Source organism: Amblyomma americanum, chromosome 10 (assembly GCF_052857255.1).
Source record: "Amblyomma americanum isolate KBUSLIRL-KWMA chromosome 10, ASM5285725v1, whole genome shotgun sequence".
NCBI classification, from domain to species: Eukaryota; Metazoa; Arthropoda; class Arachnida; order Ixodida; family Ixodidae; genus Amblyomma; species Amblyomma americanum.
Window position 1 is genome coordinate 98,137,051 of NC_135506.1, and position 20,177 is coordinate 98,157,227.

Sequence of the window (20,177 nt, forward strand, 5' to 3'; positions counted from 1 at the left end):
TTCTTAAAATCACACAGAAGACAAACATGAGCTTACCTGTTTGAATAAGGTACTGAACTTTATAATCACAAAGAGTCTACTTTTACCGACCACTGTACATTTATAGCCTAGAAAAGAAGAATGGATGAAATAGAGGTGTCAGTGTCATAGGCAAATTTCGCAAGTAGATAGCTACGTCACCATCGATTCTCGTGCGTATCACTGTGGCTACGGTATAATGACAGTGCGTTTAATGCGGTGGCCTCTCGCCTTTTTCAGCAAGGAGGTGAAAATTTTTATTCGACTGGCGACAAGATTTTGTACCCCATTTTTTTTTGGAGATAAACGAGTCTTTTTCTCCTAGCTAAACATCTACAGCCAAGAAGAACGAGAGAACGAACTCTTACTGAATGCTACAATTGGATAGTTTTGCGCCAGTGTCTCCTTGAATAAAAATCAGAAGGTTGCTATTGTGCGGCGAACAACATAAATTCTCTTTTCTTAAATACAGATTTAAATACAGCCTTTAAATAAGTATGGCCTAGGTTTCACAACGTTTTGATTCTGAGTACGGTTCCGAGAATTCGACGGCTGCTGCACAGCCCGCGACTCGACGCAAAACAAACGGGGAAACGTTTGTGAGCTGACATTTTATTACATGTTTATCGACATTAAATTCTCTAATTTGTACCGAAGTCCAAAACTGAGGTGCTTCTCGGACGAATGTGTTTGTAATGCTGTAAGATTCCATTAGGTCAGAGTTTTCGTCCTAACTTGCCCTGCCATGTGAAACTCTGAGTCCACCTAATCGCTTAGCATTAGAATGTTGTTGCTGTTGTAACCTGTTTTAAATATGCTTGATTTATAACAGTTTACTCAAGTAACCAATTACACTGTTAACATTCCTGTCCGTTACTTGCTGGAGCAAGGAAGCATTTCTAATCATAGATGTTACTGTGACGTAAACCGTTGTTCCCTGTGATCGTAGAGCGGGGTAAAGCGGAGGTGCAGAGGGGAGGGCTCGATTTTTGAGCTGGCTGTTAGACGGCTTACAAGCGCTGCTCCGAAGTATTCACAACCGCTTTACGGTAATAACACCTGATTGCTACATGAGGATTCGCAGAAATATGGCTTGTTAAAATTTTGGTCTTAAGATTCAAATCTGTCAGTGTTATTTTGTTCGCCAGGAAAAAGAAACAACAAAGTGAAAGAGTGAGTGTGGGGCTCTGCACAAGCAAGGAACAAACGTGATATTTAGGTTCTGTTCACACTTTATTATATATTTATGTGCATTCATATTAACTTCACTTCAGGTGGCAAAGCCGATCACATCTCCACTGCATTGATAAGATTGGCCTCTTCGATGCAGGGAACGAAACTGCGGTAACATTGAGTCTTGGTGAACGAGAAAGTGACTGAAAAGGAGCAAAATTCATAGTGCTACATTTTTTAGAACTTGGCATCTGAACCGAGCAAGCGTTCTAGAATAAGTCAGATAGCTATTTATTACAACCGAATATTGGCCTCATCTCTTGAAAAGCAGAGAATTATTTTGCAACACAATTCACTAACCGCAAAATGCGACATTATTAGTTCAGGTTCTTAATTAGACATAATGGTTTTATTTCTGCCTTCATCAGTAAAATTGTTTTAAGGCTCTCTGAAATATTCTGAATACGCAAAAGAAAAACGTTGACTGCCGAGAGGCGCGGCTAAGACATGAAGAACTTCAGGACATCATAGCACCCATCAAAGCCGCCCATCATATAAGAGTAAAGAAAGCGAGAAACTTTGACGGTAGGAAAAGGGTAAAATTTTCTGTAGTACTTAGGCGCCACCTTTTTTCCAACAGGCAAAGACGGCTACTGCTCGATTATATTTTCCGTTAGGGATTGAGGTAAAAAGCAGCAGCTGAACCTTTATAATAATAAATATTACTATGCTCCACTTCAGATCAGCATTTCATTTCTTTAAGACGGATGGCTACAAATGATTTTCATATTTAGCTGTAGATATGTATGAATATTAAAAGAAGTGCAATGTTTGAAAATTTATGTTCCGCTTTGGCCGGCACTCCACAAACAAAGGTGCTTTCAACGCTCTCGCAAGACCAACCTGTTACTAAAGGATTATCTGTCATGATGGTGCAGTGGTTAAAGCGCTCGGCTGCCGTGTCTGAACACCCTGTTTGAGCCCGGTGGCAGGTGCTGCGGCTCGATGCAAGTGGAATGCAATATGTTGCCGTGTGTTGTGCGATTTCAGTGCACACTAAGATTAAGAGGAACGGTTAAGGTGTCACCGAGAAGTGAGGCAGCTACTGCGCCTTTCATCTCCTGAAAAACCAAGAACAAATGATTCCACAATGTCAACCATTGATGCGGGCTCCATCTCTTTGCACAGCTAACAGCAGAGCTCTTCGATCATACCACTTGCGAAACTTCGCTTCAAAAAGTTAAAAATCCAACGGGCCCCTTTGTTCAGATGAATGGGTGGAAAATAGCAGCGTTCGGTTTGGAATGGGGTGCATGGTGGCAGTTGCCACTATGCTCGGCTTTTTCTTTATATTTCTTTCACGGCGTTATAAATCGGTCTATAAATTCGCCATTTTCTTAAAAACCTTGTTCATCCTACACTTCTAACCTTATGTCGCCTCCCTGCTTTGAAGCCACAAATCTTCTAATCGCTTTTTGCTAACTTCCACCGCAGATTCATCAAGTGACCTTCCGGATGTATACAATCACATTCGAGTGTGAGATGTTCAATGGTTTCTAGATATTTACCACACACTGCACATGTGTTTCCTATTGGTTAAATTTGTTTTCTAGCTGCGCTTTATCAGACACCCCCAACTTGCTTCAAAGAGTAGGCCACTACTTTTTGAGTTATCATAAAACGCTTCCTGCCTGATCTGCCTTTTCCAGTATGAATATAGTGCTACACTGCACTTATTTTTCGTTTAATTATTCCAATTTTTACCTTCCGTCTTTTAGGAGCGTTAGCTCTTACTCATCACGTTTCGATATTTCGTGGTGTCTGGAACCACCCTGAGATCATAACGCCAACTTTGGCAGCAACTTTTCAACACGTTTCGAGATTTCGTGGGGTCTGCTACAACCCTGAGATCAGAGCGCCACCTGTGGCAGCAACTAGAAAACATCACATCTCACATTGAGACTTGTAGCGCCATCTAAAATAGCATTGTAGAAACAACCACCTGCCGCGTGCCAAATGATGACGTTATGGTCAAATATGGTGTATAGAGGTGGAACTATGTGCGTTTGACGTCAGGGGACGAAATGGCGTCATAGTTTCGGTTTCTCTACTCCAAGATGGCGACCAATAAAATTTACTGTGCTCTCCTATCCCTTTCCCACTCCCCAGTAAGACGTCAGGTGAGAAAATGGCGCCATAGGTTTGGTTTCTCAAATTCAAGATGGCGGCCACTAAAATTGGTTGTGCCTTCCGATCCCTTACGCCGTGGCCGAAGAAGATCTGGGAAATAAGTCCAAGAGATCAGACATACTCGGATACTTCCGAGAAAGCCGAGAACCTCCCGTTAATCTCATTCATATCAATTCTAGTTAACCAAACAGCTAACGCTCGTTACTTCGTCTTCCAGACAGTGGCGGCTTTTTTTTTAACCTGCTGTTTAATAATAATAATAATAATTGGTTTTGGAGGGAAAGGAAATAGCGCAGTATCTGTCTCATATATCGTTGGACACCTGAACCGCGCCGTAAGGGAAGGGTAGAGAAGGGAGTGAAAGAAGAAATGGGGAGAGGTGCCGTAGTGGAGGGCTCCGGAATAATTTAGACCACCTGGGGATCTTTAACGTGCACTGACATCGCACAGCACACGGGCGCCAAAGCGTTTTTCCTCCATAAAAACGCAGCCGCCGCGGTCGGGTTCGAACCCGGGAACTCCGGATCAGTAGTCGAGCGCTAATGCTGTTTCTCCGTCCTCGTTTCCGGCATTCTTTCTGGTTGGTTGCCTAGTCATTTTCTGCCAGTGTGAGTTAACGCTCTTTCTGTACAAGTATTTAAATTCCTTAGCCGCCCACCTGTTATCCCCCAGTTTCCTCAGGCATTCTTCATAGAGTATTTTACTCTTAGTTTCTCGTGCTTCGAAAGATGCCCAACTCATATCTCCCTGTACTGCCTCGTTTGTGGTTTTGCCGTGGGCACTAATGCTAATCTACCAACACCCCTCTGATTTACTTCTAATCTCGACTGAACTTCTACCCATAAGCACAGAATGCATTCCTGAAAGCAAGCCCCGGTACCATTATTCCTTTCCAAATACCTCTCCGTACATCAGAATTGTTGCCCCCCCCCCCCCCCCCCCAATGCCTTATGTTTCATTATCCCGGCATCTCTTCGCCCCGTTGCTATGAGAGACTGTTCGTGCTTCTCCGTGTACATCTGCCCTTCGTTTATCTATGCCCCGAGATATTAGTATTCGGCCACTCAGGGTCTTTCATGGTCTTGTGTTGTAAGCACGTGATCAGTTGTGTCGTTAAAAATCATAACACCTGACTTAGTTGCACTACATCTGAAGCCTAGAGTGTCTCCTTCATCTCTACAGCAATTAACCAAAGTTTTCAAATATTCCTGGCTACCTGCCTACAGTACAATATCGTCGGCATACATTAAACTGGGGAGGCACTGCTATATGATCTTGCCGCCTAATCTTTACGACAGATTACAAAGTAGATTATTTTCTTTTAGCCGTCTTCTATATTTATCATATGAAACATGAACGGCAGCGGCAGTAGAGGACAACCTTAACTTTATCCTTTGCATATCTCTACATTTATCGCAGCTCTCGTTCCTTCCCATGTAATTTCCATTTTATCTTCTCCGTATATTTCTTCTAGAAAATCAATTATCTCATGACCGATGCATTCATCTTGTCTTATGCACCGCTTATGTACAGGAAGGCTTAATACAGAGGTCTGTTTTCTGCCCTTCCTATATCTACACATTAGGTAAGAACGAAAAGGCTATCATATTGTCACGGACTAGAAGACGACAAATTGGGCAGTGGCGCGGCACGGAGCGCTCGCGCTAGGCCCACCGCCATTACATCATTTCATCGCCATCTGTCATGTAGTGGTGCTTTCACCCGCTTGCCGTCACGTAACATTTGTTGGAGGTGCGGAGAATTTTAGAACACTTTCAGAAGTGATAGGCGCTTATATTGTTACGTGACGGCACGTAACAATATAAGCTCCTACCACTTCTGAAACCGTTCTAAAATTCTCCGAGTATCTTATTACTTTCTACCCAAGACTGGATGAATGGATTGATGAATACGGCTGAACTCTTGCAATCGGGCGGTGGCCCAAGCGACCTAGCCATGACTTGTGAAATTTTATTCCTGTCTTGCTTTTAGCCACCAATCATATAACCTTTGCTTGGTTTCTTCTACCCGCTTAAAATCTACTTTCCCTTCACTATCCCTAAACCCCAATGTCTTGAGGTTTAGGCAGGCCCGCTGCTTTCTACTTCAGGGTGAAGCCTTTTACAGAAAAGTATCAAGTGTTCAGCCGTTTCCTCCTCCTCTCCGCACGCAATGCACAACGTGTCTGCATATGAATGGCGGCGCCTTCAGGAAGCAGAAAATGAAAGCCGTCGTCATTCGTCGCCTTTATCTTCTGAAGGGAGTTCATCTTTTTGCTCTTTTTGTGCCTCTATATACCTACCGTTCATCATATCCATGAAATTTGGTTACTGCATTTATTTCACTTAATTTGTTGCCAGGCGATTATGAGTTTATGAACAATCACTGGCATCCAGGCAGTATTTTAACCCTTAGTGTTGGCCTGATCAGACCGTCGTTTTTTGATGCATCGTCCCTTCGGCAACCTCCAGTGTCCAGGCGACGCTGAAAGTATGGCAGCCAGGAAATATAGACGCGAGCACGAAAAGGGAAATTGTATTTGTGCAGCATGCGACAGCAGTGCAGAAAACATTAGGCATGGTCTGGTAGCCTGCAAACCTTTATATACAGATATTAAAGAGAGCACAGCCAGCTTTGCAGTAGGTTCCGGGTAATGGGATACTGACAGAAAAATTAAATCTGGTGTAAGGCGAGCAAGGAAAGTCTAGAATATTGCTGGCGTAGATAAAGAATCGAGAAATTGCACGAAGCGGACAGAAATCGAAGTATTATAGTTTAGAAGATGAAAAATAGCCTTGAGTGAAAAAATAGTATACAAGACAACATTAAAAGTAAAAACAAGGAAGGTTGATGAGTACAAATGATACAAAACAGCTTACCACAATCATTTACTAGGCTAGGCGGCACTCACCACCACCCCGACACAAAGGGGATTCGAATGGTTATGTGATGATGATGTATATTTATGGCGCAAGGGCATCTGAGGCCAAAGAGCGCCAAGGCAGAAGGTGTTTTCTTCTACTCAAGGTGGGGTCGAAGACCCATTTCCCAAGCATTTCATCCTAAAGAAGTCGAGCACCCGGAAGGGGAAATCTTGTATCCATTGTATCACCGATGGGTGCCCGGCGGGACTGTGGATCGAACCCCGCACCTCCCGCATGCGAGGAGGATGTTCAACCACTCGACCACCATTGCTTTTTTTTTCTTTATTGCCGACTTCGGCACGTCATTTACAAACCAATCCACGCGAACAACACAACACAGATGCTAAAACTACGTCACCAGCACTTGGGGTTACGTAAACACATAAGAACTTGCGCATGTATAACAAAGCTTCTATTCTCGGAAGCCACTCAGGCACTGGGTCTTGTATCTTGTTGCCTCATAACTCTTCCAAAAGATTCGCGAAAACACTCTCTTATCGACCTCGCGTCAATGTCCGCATGTCTGACTGCCATACTGGATCACCAAATACTGTGCAGGCCCAATATCATGATCATGTCGAAAGGAAACCGTCTTCATTGTCAACAGGCAAAAATCTGATTTCGAAAGCGTCCACCGGTATTTTTTAATCTTGCGTTGTAGAATGTCCCAAAAGAAAAAGGCTTCCCAACAATCTAAGAAGACGTGTTTAATCTTTTCCAGGTTTCGGCATATGAAACAATGATTTCTCCATGGTACAAAAAACCCTTCTCTTCTAGATACGTCTTGACTTCAAGAATGTTCATATGGAGCTAAAAAAAGAAACTTTTAACTCCAACTAGTACAGCCATGCTTTTCACTCGTTTTATAAATGTCTGCCATGAACTTGCACAGTACAACTACCTGTACAATGGTACCGGCAGAAAGGCAACACGGGTCCTTATAAAGTTTCTTTAGCGATACAGCTTACAGATATTCCATTGAAAATCGCTCTTGCAAGACGCGACATGCTATGTACACCTCTCCAAGGAAGGCGAAAATTCCCTTTGTATAGTCGCCGAACTAAAAACTAAATTTTGGCAAGACCCTACCCAACCTAACCTGACACACAGTTCACAGAAAGGGGTCAGTCACGTCCCGAAAGAACATAAATCGATTCGCCAACTGGCGTAGATACAAATGAGACAAACCTAATCCTCCAGAGCGGGCACGATGAAACAGATTGGTTCGCCGTGTCCGCTCCTAAGTGCTTTCCCATGCAAAAACCACAAAATACCGGTGCAACCTCTGTGCATTCACCCGAGAACAATTAATTGCTTGCAAAACGTACCAAAGCTTGGTTACAAAATATATGTTACGTGTTGTGGCACGCGCAAAAATAAACCAACTGAAGCCTATTAGCCTGTCGGCCTTCTCACGCACTTCAGCAACTTCGCATTTCTAATACGGCACACTGTCGCGATAATTCTCCAGTGGCACTGCTAAATATTTTACTGGGATTACTGTCCAAGGCATGTTCACGAAAATTGTTGGGGTTGTGGGCCAATCGCCGTGCCAGAACCCCAAACATTTAGCCCAGTTCACAGCGCTCCTACTAAGAGAACAAAAGTTATTCACAGTTTCAATCACAACACGAAGACTTTCGTAGTCATTACAAAATGCGGCAACGTCATCTGCATACGCGAGAACGCGGACCTCGGCCGCATGCAGAAGAACACCATGAATACTATGGCTTTGAATTATGCTCAAACAAAAGGGTTCAATACGCACGCGCTTGTCATGGGTCCCCCGTTCTTCCAGTTGTTATTTTGTTAGTGTGTAGCGCGTTATTCACGTCACAAAATACAAACAATATAGCAATGATGACAGGGGACAACTTTGACGCACATAGCGTTGCGCTCGGATGCGCGCACCCACCCCTTTATTCACTATCAACCGCGTCGTGCATCCCCTGTACGCCATGGCTATGGCCTGGCAAATGACCGATCCGACATTCACGTGCTCTAACAGAGAAAACAAGAGGTCGTCTGGCACCCTGTCAAAGGCGTTCTCTAGATCAAGCTGGAGCTTTGCGATGCTTTCATGCAAGGCGTCGCAACCCTCGAGCACAGACCGGGCTGTGTGGATGTTGGTATATATGGTGCGACCTTTAATACCACAGGTCTGATGTGGCCCTACTAGTCCTTGCACAACAGTTCGGAGTCGTTTAGCCAGAATTTTGTGTCGATCTTATAATCTACATTCGTCAGTGATATTGGTCGGTAAGCGGTAACTGGTCACATTCTAGTTTCATCGTCTCTTTTTGGTAATAAAATTGTGTGGGCTGTTAGAAATGACAGGGGAAACATATCCTTGTCATAAGCCTCATTAAACAACGCAGCCAGAACTTGTGCAAAATCATTCTCAAATGCCTTATAGAGCGATGCTACTAGCCCATCTGGTCCCGGAGACTTTCCAGGGTTGAGGTCTTGTATGGCTTTCCGCACTTCTTCGGTTGAAATAGCCACTTCTAACCGTTCTTTCGTTTTATCACTAAGCTTCGGCATGAAGGACAGGAAATGGGTTTTAAAGTATTCGGTTATTACTTTCGTGTAACCAAAAATCCCGCTATAGTATTCATAAAAGGCCCTCTCTATATTTGCTTTATCGGAGCATTTTACACCTTTCCACTCTATTTTAAGTCTGTCATTCTTGTGGGCATGCCTCTTTTCCAAGCCGAGAGCACGTTTCGTGGGCATGCCGCCCGCGTTGTACCCTCGCCCTCACGATCGCTCCTTGATACCGCTCCGCATCTATCGCCTCTAGTTTCCGCTTAACGGAGCGAAATTCTTCGATGCATGCTCCTGGCAGCTTGCCCTCTTGCGCTGTCAAAAACCTCAAGTCATATCTAAGCATATTTTCTTTCGCTCTTTGTTTTTGCTTTATATCGCACGATCGTTCAATAGCTTTCATTTTCAGTGCCTGCTTAAATCTTTCCCACTTCACTCCTAGAAGTTCATTGTCCTCGATTTGAAGTTCGCCTAACGCCGACGCTGCACGTTCCGTAAACATGTCATCTTTCAGCAGCTGTTCATTAAGTTTCCAGTTTTCCCACACGAATTTGATTTTCGTTCCTTTTGTTTTCCCTACATGGAAGACAACAAGACAATTGTCACTAAACGGCCCTGGTTGTACGAGGTATTCGGCGCAGAATGGTATCCGTTCGGCAGATACGTACGCCCGATCCAAACGTGCGTGACTCGTTCCCTGGAAATGGGTAAAACGAACGCCAGAACCACACCCTAGACAATCGCCAACATCTTCGAGATGACAGCGATGAGTTACGTCACTCAAAAAGGCAGTACTCGCATTTCTATAGGGAGTCGAACTGGTCTTGTCGCGTGCCATGCATACGCAGTTGAAATCGCCAAGACAGACGACCCGACGGTCTGTATCGCAATAGTTTCCAACTGTCACAAAAAGTTTTCGCCTCTCTTCCACGTTAGTGTGCGCGTGAATACAGATGACGCGCGATTCCAGACCAGAGAATGTCATGTCACAGAGAATCCAACGACCAAAAATGCAAGTCTCAACTCTTTCCACAATGGCTCTCAGAGACTGGCGGATCAAAAGCATGCACCCCGCCGAAGTACCCACCGCATGAGACGCGCAAACATCGTATCGGCTGCTGAACGGACACACCATACTGTCGGTCTGGCCTTGACTCTCGATTTTAGTTTCTTGTACAGCTACAATATCCAATTCCTGTTCAGTTACGAGTCGTAACAGCTTATTTTGTTTTCTCCTGGATGAAAGACCTCTGACATTGAGCGTGGCTACGACGAGGTGTCTTTCAAAAGCCGCCATCGCTTAGCAAGACCGCGCCACCAGTACGGCGCCCACCTTTGTACGCACAACGTCGCGCCGCGTAGTGTCGTCCCGCCATTATTAGGCCTTTGAGTTTTCGTGAGGAAGCGAAGACAACCGTTGCCCGCTGGTGACATGCTGCTTATTCGCCTCGCCGGCGTCCCGTTGGCTTTGCAGCAGACGTTGCCTTTGCTCCGGGCTCATTGCATCGACGTCGTCGCGGCCCCGTTTAGTAGCAGCAGGGTCGACCTCCATGGATTCCCCGCTGCCTTTTTCAGCGGGCATGGGATATCCTGCGGTTGCTTGGTAACCTTGTTCGTGAATGCCGATTTGGATGGGCTGAGCGTTGGTTCAGCAGTCGATGGCGTGTCGTTTTCCTTATCGTCGCGCTTGAATGCCGCCGTTAGGGTCTCGACCACTGGCCTGCAGGCGGCCTGCTCAGCTTCATCCTCGTCCATATGCAGCTCACTGTTTTCGCCGAGTGCTCCTCGCCCAGCCGCGCGGGCGTGCGACTTCATGCATTCAGCCTCTTCGTGCCCGTACGCATGGCACTGGCTACACTTGCGCACCTTGCAGTCACGCCTAATGTGGCCTACGTTGCGGCAGCGGAGACATATCGGCGCACGCCCAGGTACGACGATTAACACTGTCCTATTCCAGATACGCATTTGATGGGGTAGGCACTCAAGGCTTGCACCTTCTCGTAGAACCAGCTGCACAACTCGAGTAGTCGAGTCAGCGTTCTCAAACCCACCGGTCTTCCATCGATCTCTCGAGACTTCTTCCACTTCGCCGTATTCAGCAAGCGCCCGCCTCAGAGTTTCGATGCTCGCGTTGACGGCGCAGCCGCACTTTGTGCCTTTCAGGGTCAAAAACTACGCAAGTCTTCCCTTTAAAAGTGATATGCCCGGCGTCGATCATCTTTTCTTGGCCTCTTCGCTGCGGAAGTTTACTAAACAGACGTGCGACATTTGGCATGCTCTGATATCACCCATCTGTTCGATGACGCCGGCTTTTTCATCGGCTGGCGGAAATCTTCAATCCTCTAAGGCCTTCCAGCGGTGTCGCAGTGAAGAACAACCATTGTTTTCAGTCCTTCTCCGGTAGGCAAGGGCGGCAGAACAATCCTGTAGTCTTTCAAACCGTCCAAAAACGATGTTCCGCGGCCAGCATCGGCCGTTATCACAGCTCGCGAAGAGCCAGCAATCCTGCGTCCTTTCACGACCGTGGCCGGAAGCAGAATCGACTAGGCCACCACTGCGGTCCAAGAGTTATCAGCTCCCTGGACGCCTACAGAGCTACTTTTCTCAGCTGTTTGGAGCGCTATAAACGTAAGACTACAACCTGGACCCTGTTAAGGGCGTGAACGTCGATTATAACGACGCCTGCTCATCTACTCTCTCCGTAGCCCAGTTAGGGACTTAAGCCACGTTCGTGTTCGACTCAGCGTGGAAGCTCATGACTATGGGGAACTTACGCTGAAGTTTGCGGTGCCGGTTGCAGCGCCATAACACACTGCCTAGCAAGAAGAGCAAGCAGGTTTGCTTAGTACTCTTAGTACTTTTCCGCACCACCTTCAAACGCTTATTGGCGTGAGCCTCCGCGCTCTGTCGAAGGCGCACGTGCCGTGCGTCAGCTATCTGGACTACGCCGAGAAAAGCTAGGCAATGAATGCTGTCAGTCAAACGCGGGTATCTAATCGCGCACAATGTGTCCTCGAGTTTGCAGCGGCCCAAGTGGCTAACAAAAGCTGTTTTGAGTCACCGAATGGAACAATTGCAGTGACACCTTGGCAGCGCAGGTTCCCTATAATCGCAGGCAGGTGGCGCAGAATAGCACTGCGGCTGCCCCAAAACTTCTTACTCCTGTCCCTAGGCGGTGTCTAACGGCGCTGCGATCGACCCAGCAAACTTCATCGCAGGTTTTCTGCTGGAGGTTTCGAATCTCGAAAGTTCAAAGAGCCTTGGGCTAATAGTTTGTATGACGTCAGGCGCATCCTCTTTATCATCCGGGAAAATTGAAGCCGTCGTCATACTGACGTCAGCGCGCCGATGTAGCTGCCGCGTGATTCGTGGCCCAAGCGCAGCGGTTCTAGTTGAGCTTGGCTCACGAGCGTGCGATCACTAAGTCGTTCATCAGCATGGCACAGAAGATAGGTCGCCCGAGGGAGTACCCGGAAGCTCTTCGCGAACATTGCCGTGAGCGTCAGCGCGAGCGATGACAATAATACCCAGTGTTGCACGCCCATGATATGGAGCGAAATCTTCAACAACGAGGCGGTTATGACATGACAACTACCGTTATCTTGAGAATAACACAACAGTGCCAAGATCAGACCATCACCTGCCAGACAAAAAAGGAATGGGAAGTAAGATGATGCAGGAAGGGTGCGGGAGCGCGAAATCAAAGCCAACCCTTTTGGCTTTACTTGTTCGGTCTGTTTCAGACAGACTACGCTTCAGCGACTTTCATTGGTAGCTGTATGCTTGCCGGCTCATTTATCCGTAAGAAAGTAATGAAGGTGCCTTAAGCGATCAACTGTTGATGAATTTCACACCATCTTTTATGGCCGCATGGAAAATATTTTTTTACATTGCCGCAACAGCAGTTTTGTGCAGTTAAGATATTGTTGTGTGCGAACTCAAAAAAAATGAGCAGGAAAGTGGATTTCATAATAACCTAAAAAATTCTCCCCTAGAAACTCGTGGATGTGGCAAGTGTATGCAGGTAAAATGTGCCAGCTTTGCCAAAGGCTTCTGACGTCTCTGTCTCATATCGCAGGCTTAACCTCTTTCCTGAAGAGCTTTACTAAGAAGCTGCAAAGCATGGGGGGGGGGGGGGGGGCTTCGGTACATAGAGGTTTTCGCTGAAAAGTCGTCCACCAGCGATGCTCTCCCCATACACGCGAAAAAACTTTAACGATTAAGGTATCCTGGATCTCGATTGCAAACGAAAGCATACGCGGTAGAAATCAGTAGAGCTGTTCCTTATCCAGCAACAAGTTCGTGTTTCCGTGTCAAGTGGTTGAGGCAGGAGCAAACTGTACAGTAGCCTTGAACTGCGCTTTTCTTCTCAATACCGATCGCAAGCGCAGACAGCCTTGACACGTTCTACTTCAAGTGGAGTGTTTTTAGGTCATCACAACTTCCTTTCTTTCAGACTTCAACGGATTTTGGTTGCATAACGTACCTCACGCGTCATTCTTCAATTATTTTCCTCGTGCCCTTGTCACTGAGTCTTTTCACAGCTTCAAGTACACCCGAGACGTCGCAATCTCTGCTGTATGAGTGGAGTCACCTATATGTCTTCCGGAGAGGCTGCGTTTGACTGAAGAAGACACGAATGGCTTCCAACTCCTAACTGCTCTCATCAGTAGCGCTATGCTCACGGAAGGTCATCCGTGCTATCTACCACCTCGCAAACAATTCGACTCGGACAGAAATCCTTTTTACTCAATTTTCCTGCTTTTGTTTTAAAAAAGTATGTTTCCAAATACAAGGAATCTAATCCCACAGAAAAGCACCATAGATATAGAATGCACATACCCACCAATTCTGGACAAAAAGCATTTTTGAGCGGGAAACCGTTTACGAACGCAATTCCATCCTATAACGCAAGATTTCTCTATAACGATCAATATACCCGCAGAACCCCCAATGGCAGTCTTCTATTTTTTGTTTTCTATTAACGTTTATGCCATCGTCAAAAGCATTTGCCATTGCTTTTCTATGCCAGTCTTAACTTTTCGTTGCGACGGATGGAAACACTTTAAAAGAAAGATTTTGCTACATATCAGAAGAATGCACCATTGCCTTCATTGTTTTCATAACAGCGTCTGAAAACTTTCCGCTTTTCAAACTTTTTGTCCGAGACTGATGGACGTAACTAACGTAACAGTTCTGCACCTTTATAGTCACTGTTCACCGAGCTTCAATTTGGCGACCCTCTTCAATGAGCGTTGCTTTTTTATTTATTTATTTCGTTCACCCTCGGGGCCAGAGGCATTGCAGAGGGGAGTGGTTACAAAAAATAAAAAGAACAACATACAAAGCAGCAAAGAAACTAGTAATACAGAAATGATGGCTCCTAGTCATACAATATTATCTAAAGGGTTATTGATGTGCTGATTATTAGAATATAATATAGTACATACAGTGAATCAATACAGTGACAATTGTTTTGAGGAAATTGTTTTGAATAATACCCTTCATACTGACTGAAACGTGTGGATTTATTTAAACACATCTTGCGAACTGACCATTATATCAAAATCCACAGTAATCAGACTGAAGTAATGTTGCTAGGGTTACAAAGAAAAAATCACCAGACACATAAGGTATTGTCTCAGAAGGAGTACTCTATGGACATATTTTGCAGCACCTACCTAGGTGGGTATTTAACTAGCAGTGTTCTGGAAGGATCTGTTTGACCACATATCTTACACCCCATATCAGTTCAAATGGCTTCCTGCATCTTTTTGTTTACAGGCACGAAAACAGACACCACACAAGTTAGAAAGACGGGACGGAGCGCTGCCCACAACTGATTTATTTTAAGGCAATACGGATAAATATACACCCTCGTAGACGCAAGGAATGCTATCATTTTCAAGGTTGATATGATAGCAAACGAGTGAAAAAATTGTTCTCTGCCTTATACAAAGATATGGACGTGTCGCTGATGCACATGCTTCCTTTCTTTGCAATAAAAAAAGCTTCGACTAATTCTCTGGCATTTGTGTCTTTGCTTTTTGATAGAATTCACGCACCAGAAAAACATGGCTCACAAGAGCGTGACGGGCAGGACCTCATATACTTAGGCATATTTGGGCCATCTTTATTTTGCTCAACGTTTCTTTCGTGTTCCCTGATTCGCTCGTTAACGCAGAGTCCTGTTTGCCCTATATATTGCCCTGTTTGCCCTATAATTGGCCAGGCTGTCTTCAGCTGGGTTCCCTGGTTCGCTCGTAACGACAGTCGCTGAAAGCCTGCTACAAAAGATGAAGAGAAAGGTTGTGAGAGCTGGGGAAGATGCCCCTCGAGAAGAGGTGGTGCGACCTGTGGTGGTGCCCTATGTGCACAAGCTAGCTCACAACTTGAAGAAGGTCGCTAGCAGGCATGGTGTGCCGCTTGTTTTTTCAGCCCTAGAAAACCACGGAAGCCTTGCTCTCGCATTGAAAGAGACTGAAAAGAAAAAAGAGGGTGTGGCACCAAACATGGACGATCGTTCATGAAGTGCGCCGGAGGTGTTGTCTACGAAATTCCCGTCTCATGCGGCCGCTAGTATATAGGGCAAACAAGACGCTGCGTTAACGAGCGAATCAGGGAACACGAAAGAAACGTTCAGCAAGATAAAGAAGGCCCAAATATGCCTAAGCATATAAGGTCCTGCCCGTCACGCTCCCGTGAGCCATGTTTTTCCGGTGCGCGAATTCTATCCAAAAGCAAAGACACAAAAGCTAGGGAATTAATCCAAGCTTTTTTTATTGCAAAGAAAGGAAGCATGTGCATCAGCGACACGTCTATATCTTTGTATAAGGCTGATAACAATTTTTTCACTCATTCGCTATCATATCAACTTTGAAGATGATAGCATTCCTTGCGTGCACGATGGTATATATTTGTCCGTGTTGCCTTCAAATCAATCAGTTGTCAGTGGCGCTCCGTCCCGTCTTTCTACCTTGTGTTGTGTCTGTTTTCGCGCCTGTAACCAAAAATGTGTACAGTTACCAACTTGCCCAGCAAGATGTTCTTTTAGGCTTTCTGCAGCTCATGGTTTACTCACCAGCGGAATATTTTATTACAACAATGACTAATTGAAAAAAAAAGAAATCTAACTCATTGAAATTCTGACCGTACGTCAGTTTTTCAGTAGGCAAACTAAAGTCAGCTAAGGGGCCTACTTTCAGTTTACATTTTTCAGTTTAATGTTGCGGAATTTTGTTTCGAGTTCTTTATTGTTTCATAATTTTTTTCCCGTAATGTAATTTTATCACATAGCTTCTGGCGCAAAAACAGCTTTTTCGAGGCTGCAATATGTGTTAGACAGCTTGTATTATTGGCGGTTCCACGGAAGGATTGTGACATTCCTTGTGTGCTACGAGGTACATTCCTTGTGTGTGCTACGAGGTACATTCCTTGTGTGTGCTACGAGGTACATTCTTTGTGTGTGCTACGAAGATCGACGTTCGACGGCGCGGCGTAGACGGAGACCCAGATGACAGGCATCATCAATTACCCAGCCATGCTCGTTGAGAGTGACAACCAGAACGAAGTGGTTTAAGCCCAACCGGACCCAACCGGACCCGCCGCCGCCGCCGCGGGAAACAGGCTTTATCCTCCCCAATTGGCGTGGCGGTTTCAGGGGCGGCCCTCCCGGGCACATTCCAGGACAAGGGAACTGTCAGCGATCCAGAGCGCGCCGTACCACAGCCGACGCTATGCGCTACCGCGAAGACAACATTCTTTCCCTCGGACTCAACACGTGAGGGGGGCGAGACAATAAGTGCGGTGGTATGTTTGTGCGCCCAAGTGAAAGCCCTAGCCCCCCCTCCTTCCCCTCCGGCGTGGGCGTCCTCACCCTAGGGAGTGTGGAGAAGAGGATATAAAAATCGAGAGGCAGTACAGAAGAGGCTCGCTCAGGACGACATCGTTCGCCAAGAGGGCCTTCAGCGCCGAAGCCCGACGGCGTGCAGCTTCTGCCAGCAACCGCTCGAGCCCAACTCCGGAGCCACTCCATCGCCCCCATGAAGTCGTCGGCACGTAAGCTCGGACGCCCCAGCCTCTGAATCTTAATCATGTATGATTATTGAATATATCTGTTTGTTTAAACTGAGCCATACGGTGTCTCTTTGCCTCTCCGTCCCGTGTGGACCTGCGCATTATGGGGGTCATCACACTGGTGTCAGGAGTGGGGTCTCAAAAGCAAATGTCCTCTGAATGCTGCGACATTCATGACTTCAAAATTGTAATCAAAAGGGAATCACGGGACTGATTGTGGGACTTTTACCCCCATTTGAGAGGCTTGAGGCACCGGAGGGCTTGAAAAAAAAAATGTCTTTATCTGAGGGAGCTCCCACTCCACAGCCGTCGCTCGGAGCAAGCATGCTGGCATTAGGAAGCGTCATTCCGACGTTTACAGGAGATAAGACAGGGGTTCCAATCTGCGATTTCTTTTCCATGCTAGAAGAGATTGGGAAAATGGGGGGATGGTCCGATGCTCAAATGCTGGGAATGGCGAGGTGTAAGATGGCAGGAGCTGCTCATGATTTTGCATGGCGAGACGAAAAAGTAAAATCCACAAAATCATTTGCGGAATTTAAGAAGCTCGCGTTTGAGCATTTCGACACTGAACCACGTCACGTGCGGGTACAGAGGTTCCGTGACGCCGGACAGATGGTAGGGGAGGACGTGCGAACATTTGCGTTGCGGCTTCAGCGCCTAGCACGCGATACGTTAAGCAGGGAGGAGGAAGGAGACCAGCTAAGGAAGAAACACGCGGAGGATCTACTTAAAGAGGAAATGACCGCTTTGTTCGTGGCTGGTCTGCAAGACCCCGTGCGCCGGTTCGTGCTCTCGCGCAAGCCGAGCAATTTCGACCAAGCCGTGGAGGCCGCATTGGATGAGGAACGAAATGAGGCGTTAACGACAGCCGCAGCGAGAGTACGCGTCATAGAGAGAGCGGTGCTCAACCCTGAGGTTGCTCTCTTGACAGAGCGGTTAGATCGCTTGGAACAGCTGCTATCTCAGCAGGTAGAACGCCAGGTTGAAGCGCGCGCTCAACAGCGCCCATTCGCTGGAAACCGGAGACCGCCACAAAGCTACAGGCGCGGTATGCGAGATTTTGAAGAAATCGTATGCTTCGCTTGCCAGGGTCGCGGACACATCGCCAGGTTCTGCCAAAACGTGCGCCGTGGGGAGCCACAAAGAGAAGCAGGCGAGACACGCCCTAAGCAAGCCTACAGCGGGGCTCCAGATACCGAGACAAAAAACTAGTTAGTCCTCCCCAGCCTGAGGAGCGTGGGGAGGGAGCAGTGGATGATGAGGTGGTGGTAGTTTGTGTGGCCGACGAGGCATGCCCTGTTGTGCGTTGCAAGTTAAATGGTTGTTGCATGGAATTGTTGATAGATACGGGGTCAAAGGTGACATTGCTTAAGGAGAGCAGTTTTAACACGCTTCGAAGGAAGGGGGACCGCGAGGTGTTGGAAGCGTCTGGTGGTATGGCAACCAAATTTGTAGGCATAACGGGGGATCCTCTTGGCATAAGTGGACTCTACCGGTTACACTTCTCTCTCGGCGGAATTGCATTGGAGCACCCCTGCTACGTATGCCCGGACACGGTGTCTCTGCCAAACGGAGTGTCAGGTATATTAGGGCAGGATTTTTTGAGAAAAGGGAAGGTAGTAGTCTCATTCTCTGAGGAAGAGGTTAATGCGGGCGGCTCAAAAGTTCCGTTTTTGAACAGGAGAGGGGCTGAGATTCGCATTACCGATATTGACACCCGTCAAACCGTGGGATCATTGGAGAAGATATATTCGCGGGTTGCCGTCCGGCTGGTCGAGGAGGCGGTCGTCCTTCCTTGGTCGGAGCACATTTTGTACGCGTTTGTGCCTTCAGATGTAGAGAGCGGCGCCGTGGGAGTGCTTGAGCCGGTCGACTCTCTCAGCAATGGCCTGAAGGCAGCCGCGTGCCTCGTGACAGTTAATGACGCCCACAGAGTGCCCCTACGGGTGGTTAACTGTAGCCAGCAGCCACTGAGCCTTCCCAAGAACAAAACATTGGCTTTCTTCACCTCTGCGATAGAGCAACGTGAGCCCACCGATACGGTATTCGCAACTGTAGAGCATGCTAGTCCTTCGGCTGCTCCAAAGGTGTCGTTCGATCTTTCTCACGTAAAATCCAGGGAGAGGGAGGCTCTGGCTGGTTTGCTGAACGACTACTCGGAGGTATTCGCCGCGTCCAACCTGGATTTGGGCTGCTGTGGCGTTATAAAGCACAGGATAGAAACCGGCACTTCATCGCCCGTTTACCAGCGTGCGTACAGGATTCCTTACTCCCAACGTGAGGAGATGGAGCGGCAGGTGCAGGACCTGATTGATCGCGGCATTGTCGAACACTCAAAGTCACCCTGGGGAGCACCAGCACTATTGGTGGAAAAGCCAGATGGCTCGTATCGATTGGTAGTGGACTACCGCAAACTAAATGCCGTAACTCGCATCGATCCATACCCCATCCCCAATATACAGGAGACGCTTTCTCAGCTGGGCTCTGCCAGGTACTTCACGGTAGTGGACATGGCGGCGGGATTCTGGCAGATAGCAATGGATCCGGCAGATGCCGAGAAAACGGCATTCAACACGCCCTCAGGGCACTATGAATGGAAAAGAATGCCGATGGGTCTGGCCAACAGCCCTGCTGTCTGGCAGAGAACCGCTGATGTTATCCTGGCAGGTCTTCTGGGGAGGCTGTGCTTCGTGTATATGGATGACATTATCATATACAGTGACAGTTTTGATAACCATTTGCGCGATATTGAGCAGGTTTTGGTGCGACTAAGAGCAGCGGGTCTCAAGCTGAAGCCCTCTAAGTGCCAATTCCTCAAAAACGAGGTGAAATACCTCGGGCACGTTGTTTCAGCTGACGGCGTGCGACCGGATCCTGAGAAACTAAGGTGTGTCTCGGATTTTCCATCCCCGACTAGCGTCCGCCAGGTCCGGCAGTTTCTCGGCCTGATCGGTTATTACCGAAGGCACATAGAGGAGTTCGCCAAGCTCGCTAAGCCGCTCACCGCCTTAACAGCCAAAAATGTCGCCTTTCGCTGGGACGAAAACGCGGAGAATGCTTTTGGGGCCCTGAAAAGGAAGCTAATGAGTGCACCGCTGTTGCGCCACCCGGATTTTAGTTTGCCCTTCGTTATGGCCACAGATGCGTCAAAGTTCGCAGTTGGTGCCGTGCTATCTCAGGTTATCGAGGGCAAAGAACATCCCGTTGCTTTTGCTAGCCGACAGCTGAGCCCCACAGAGCAAAAGT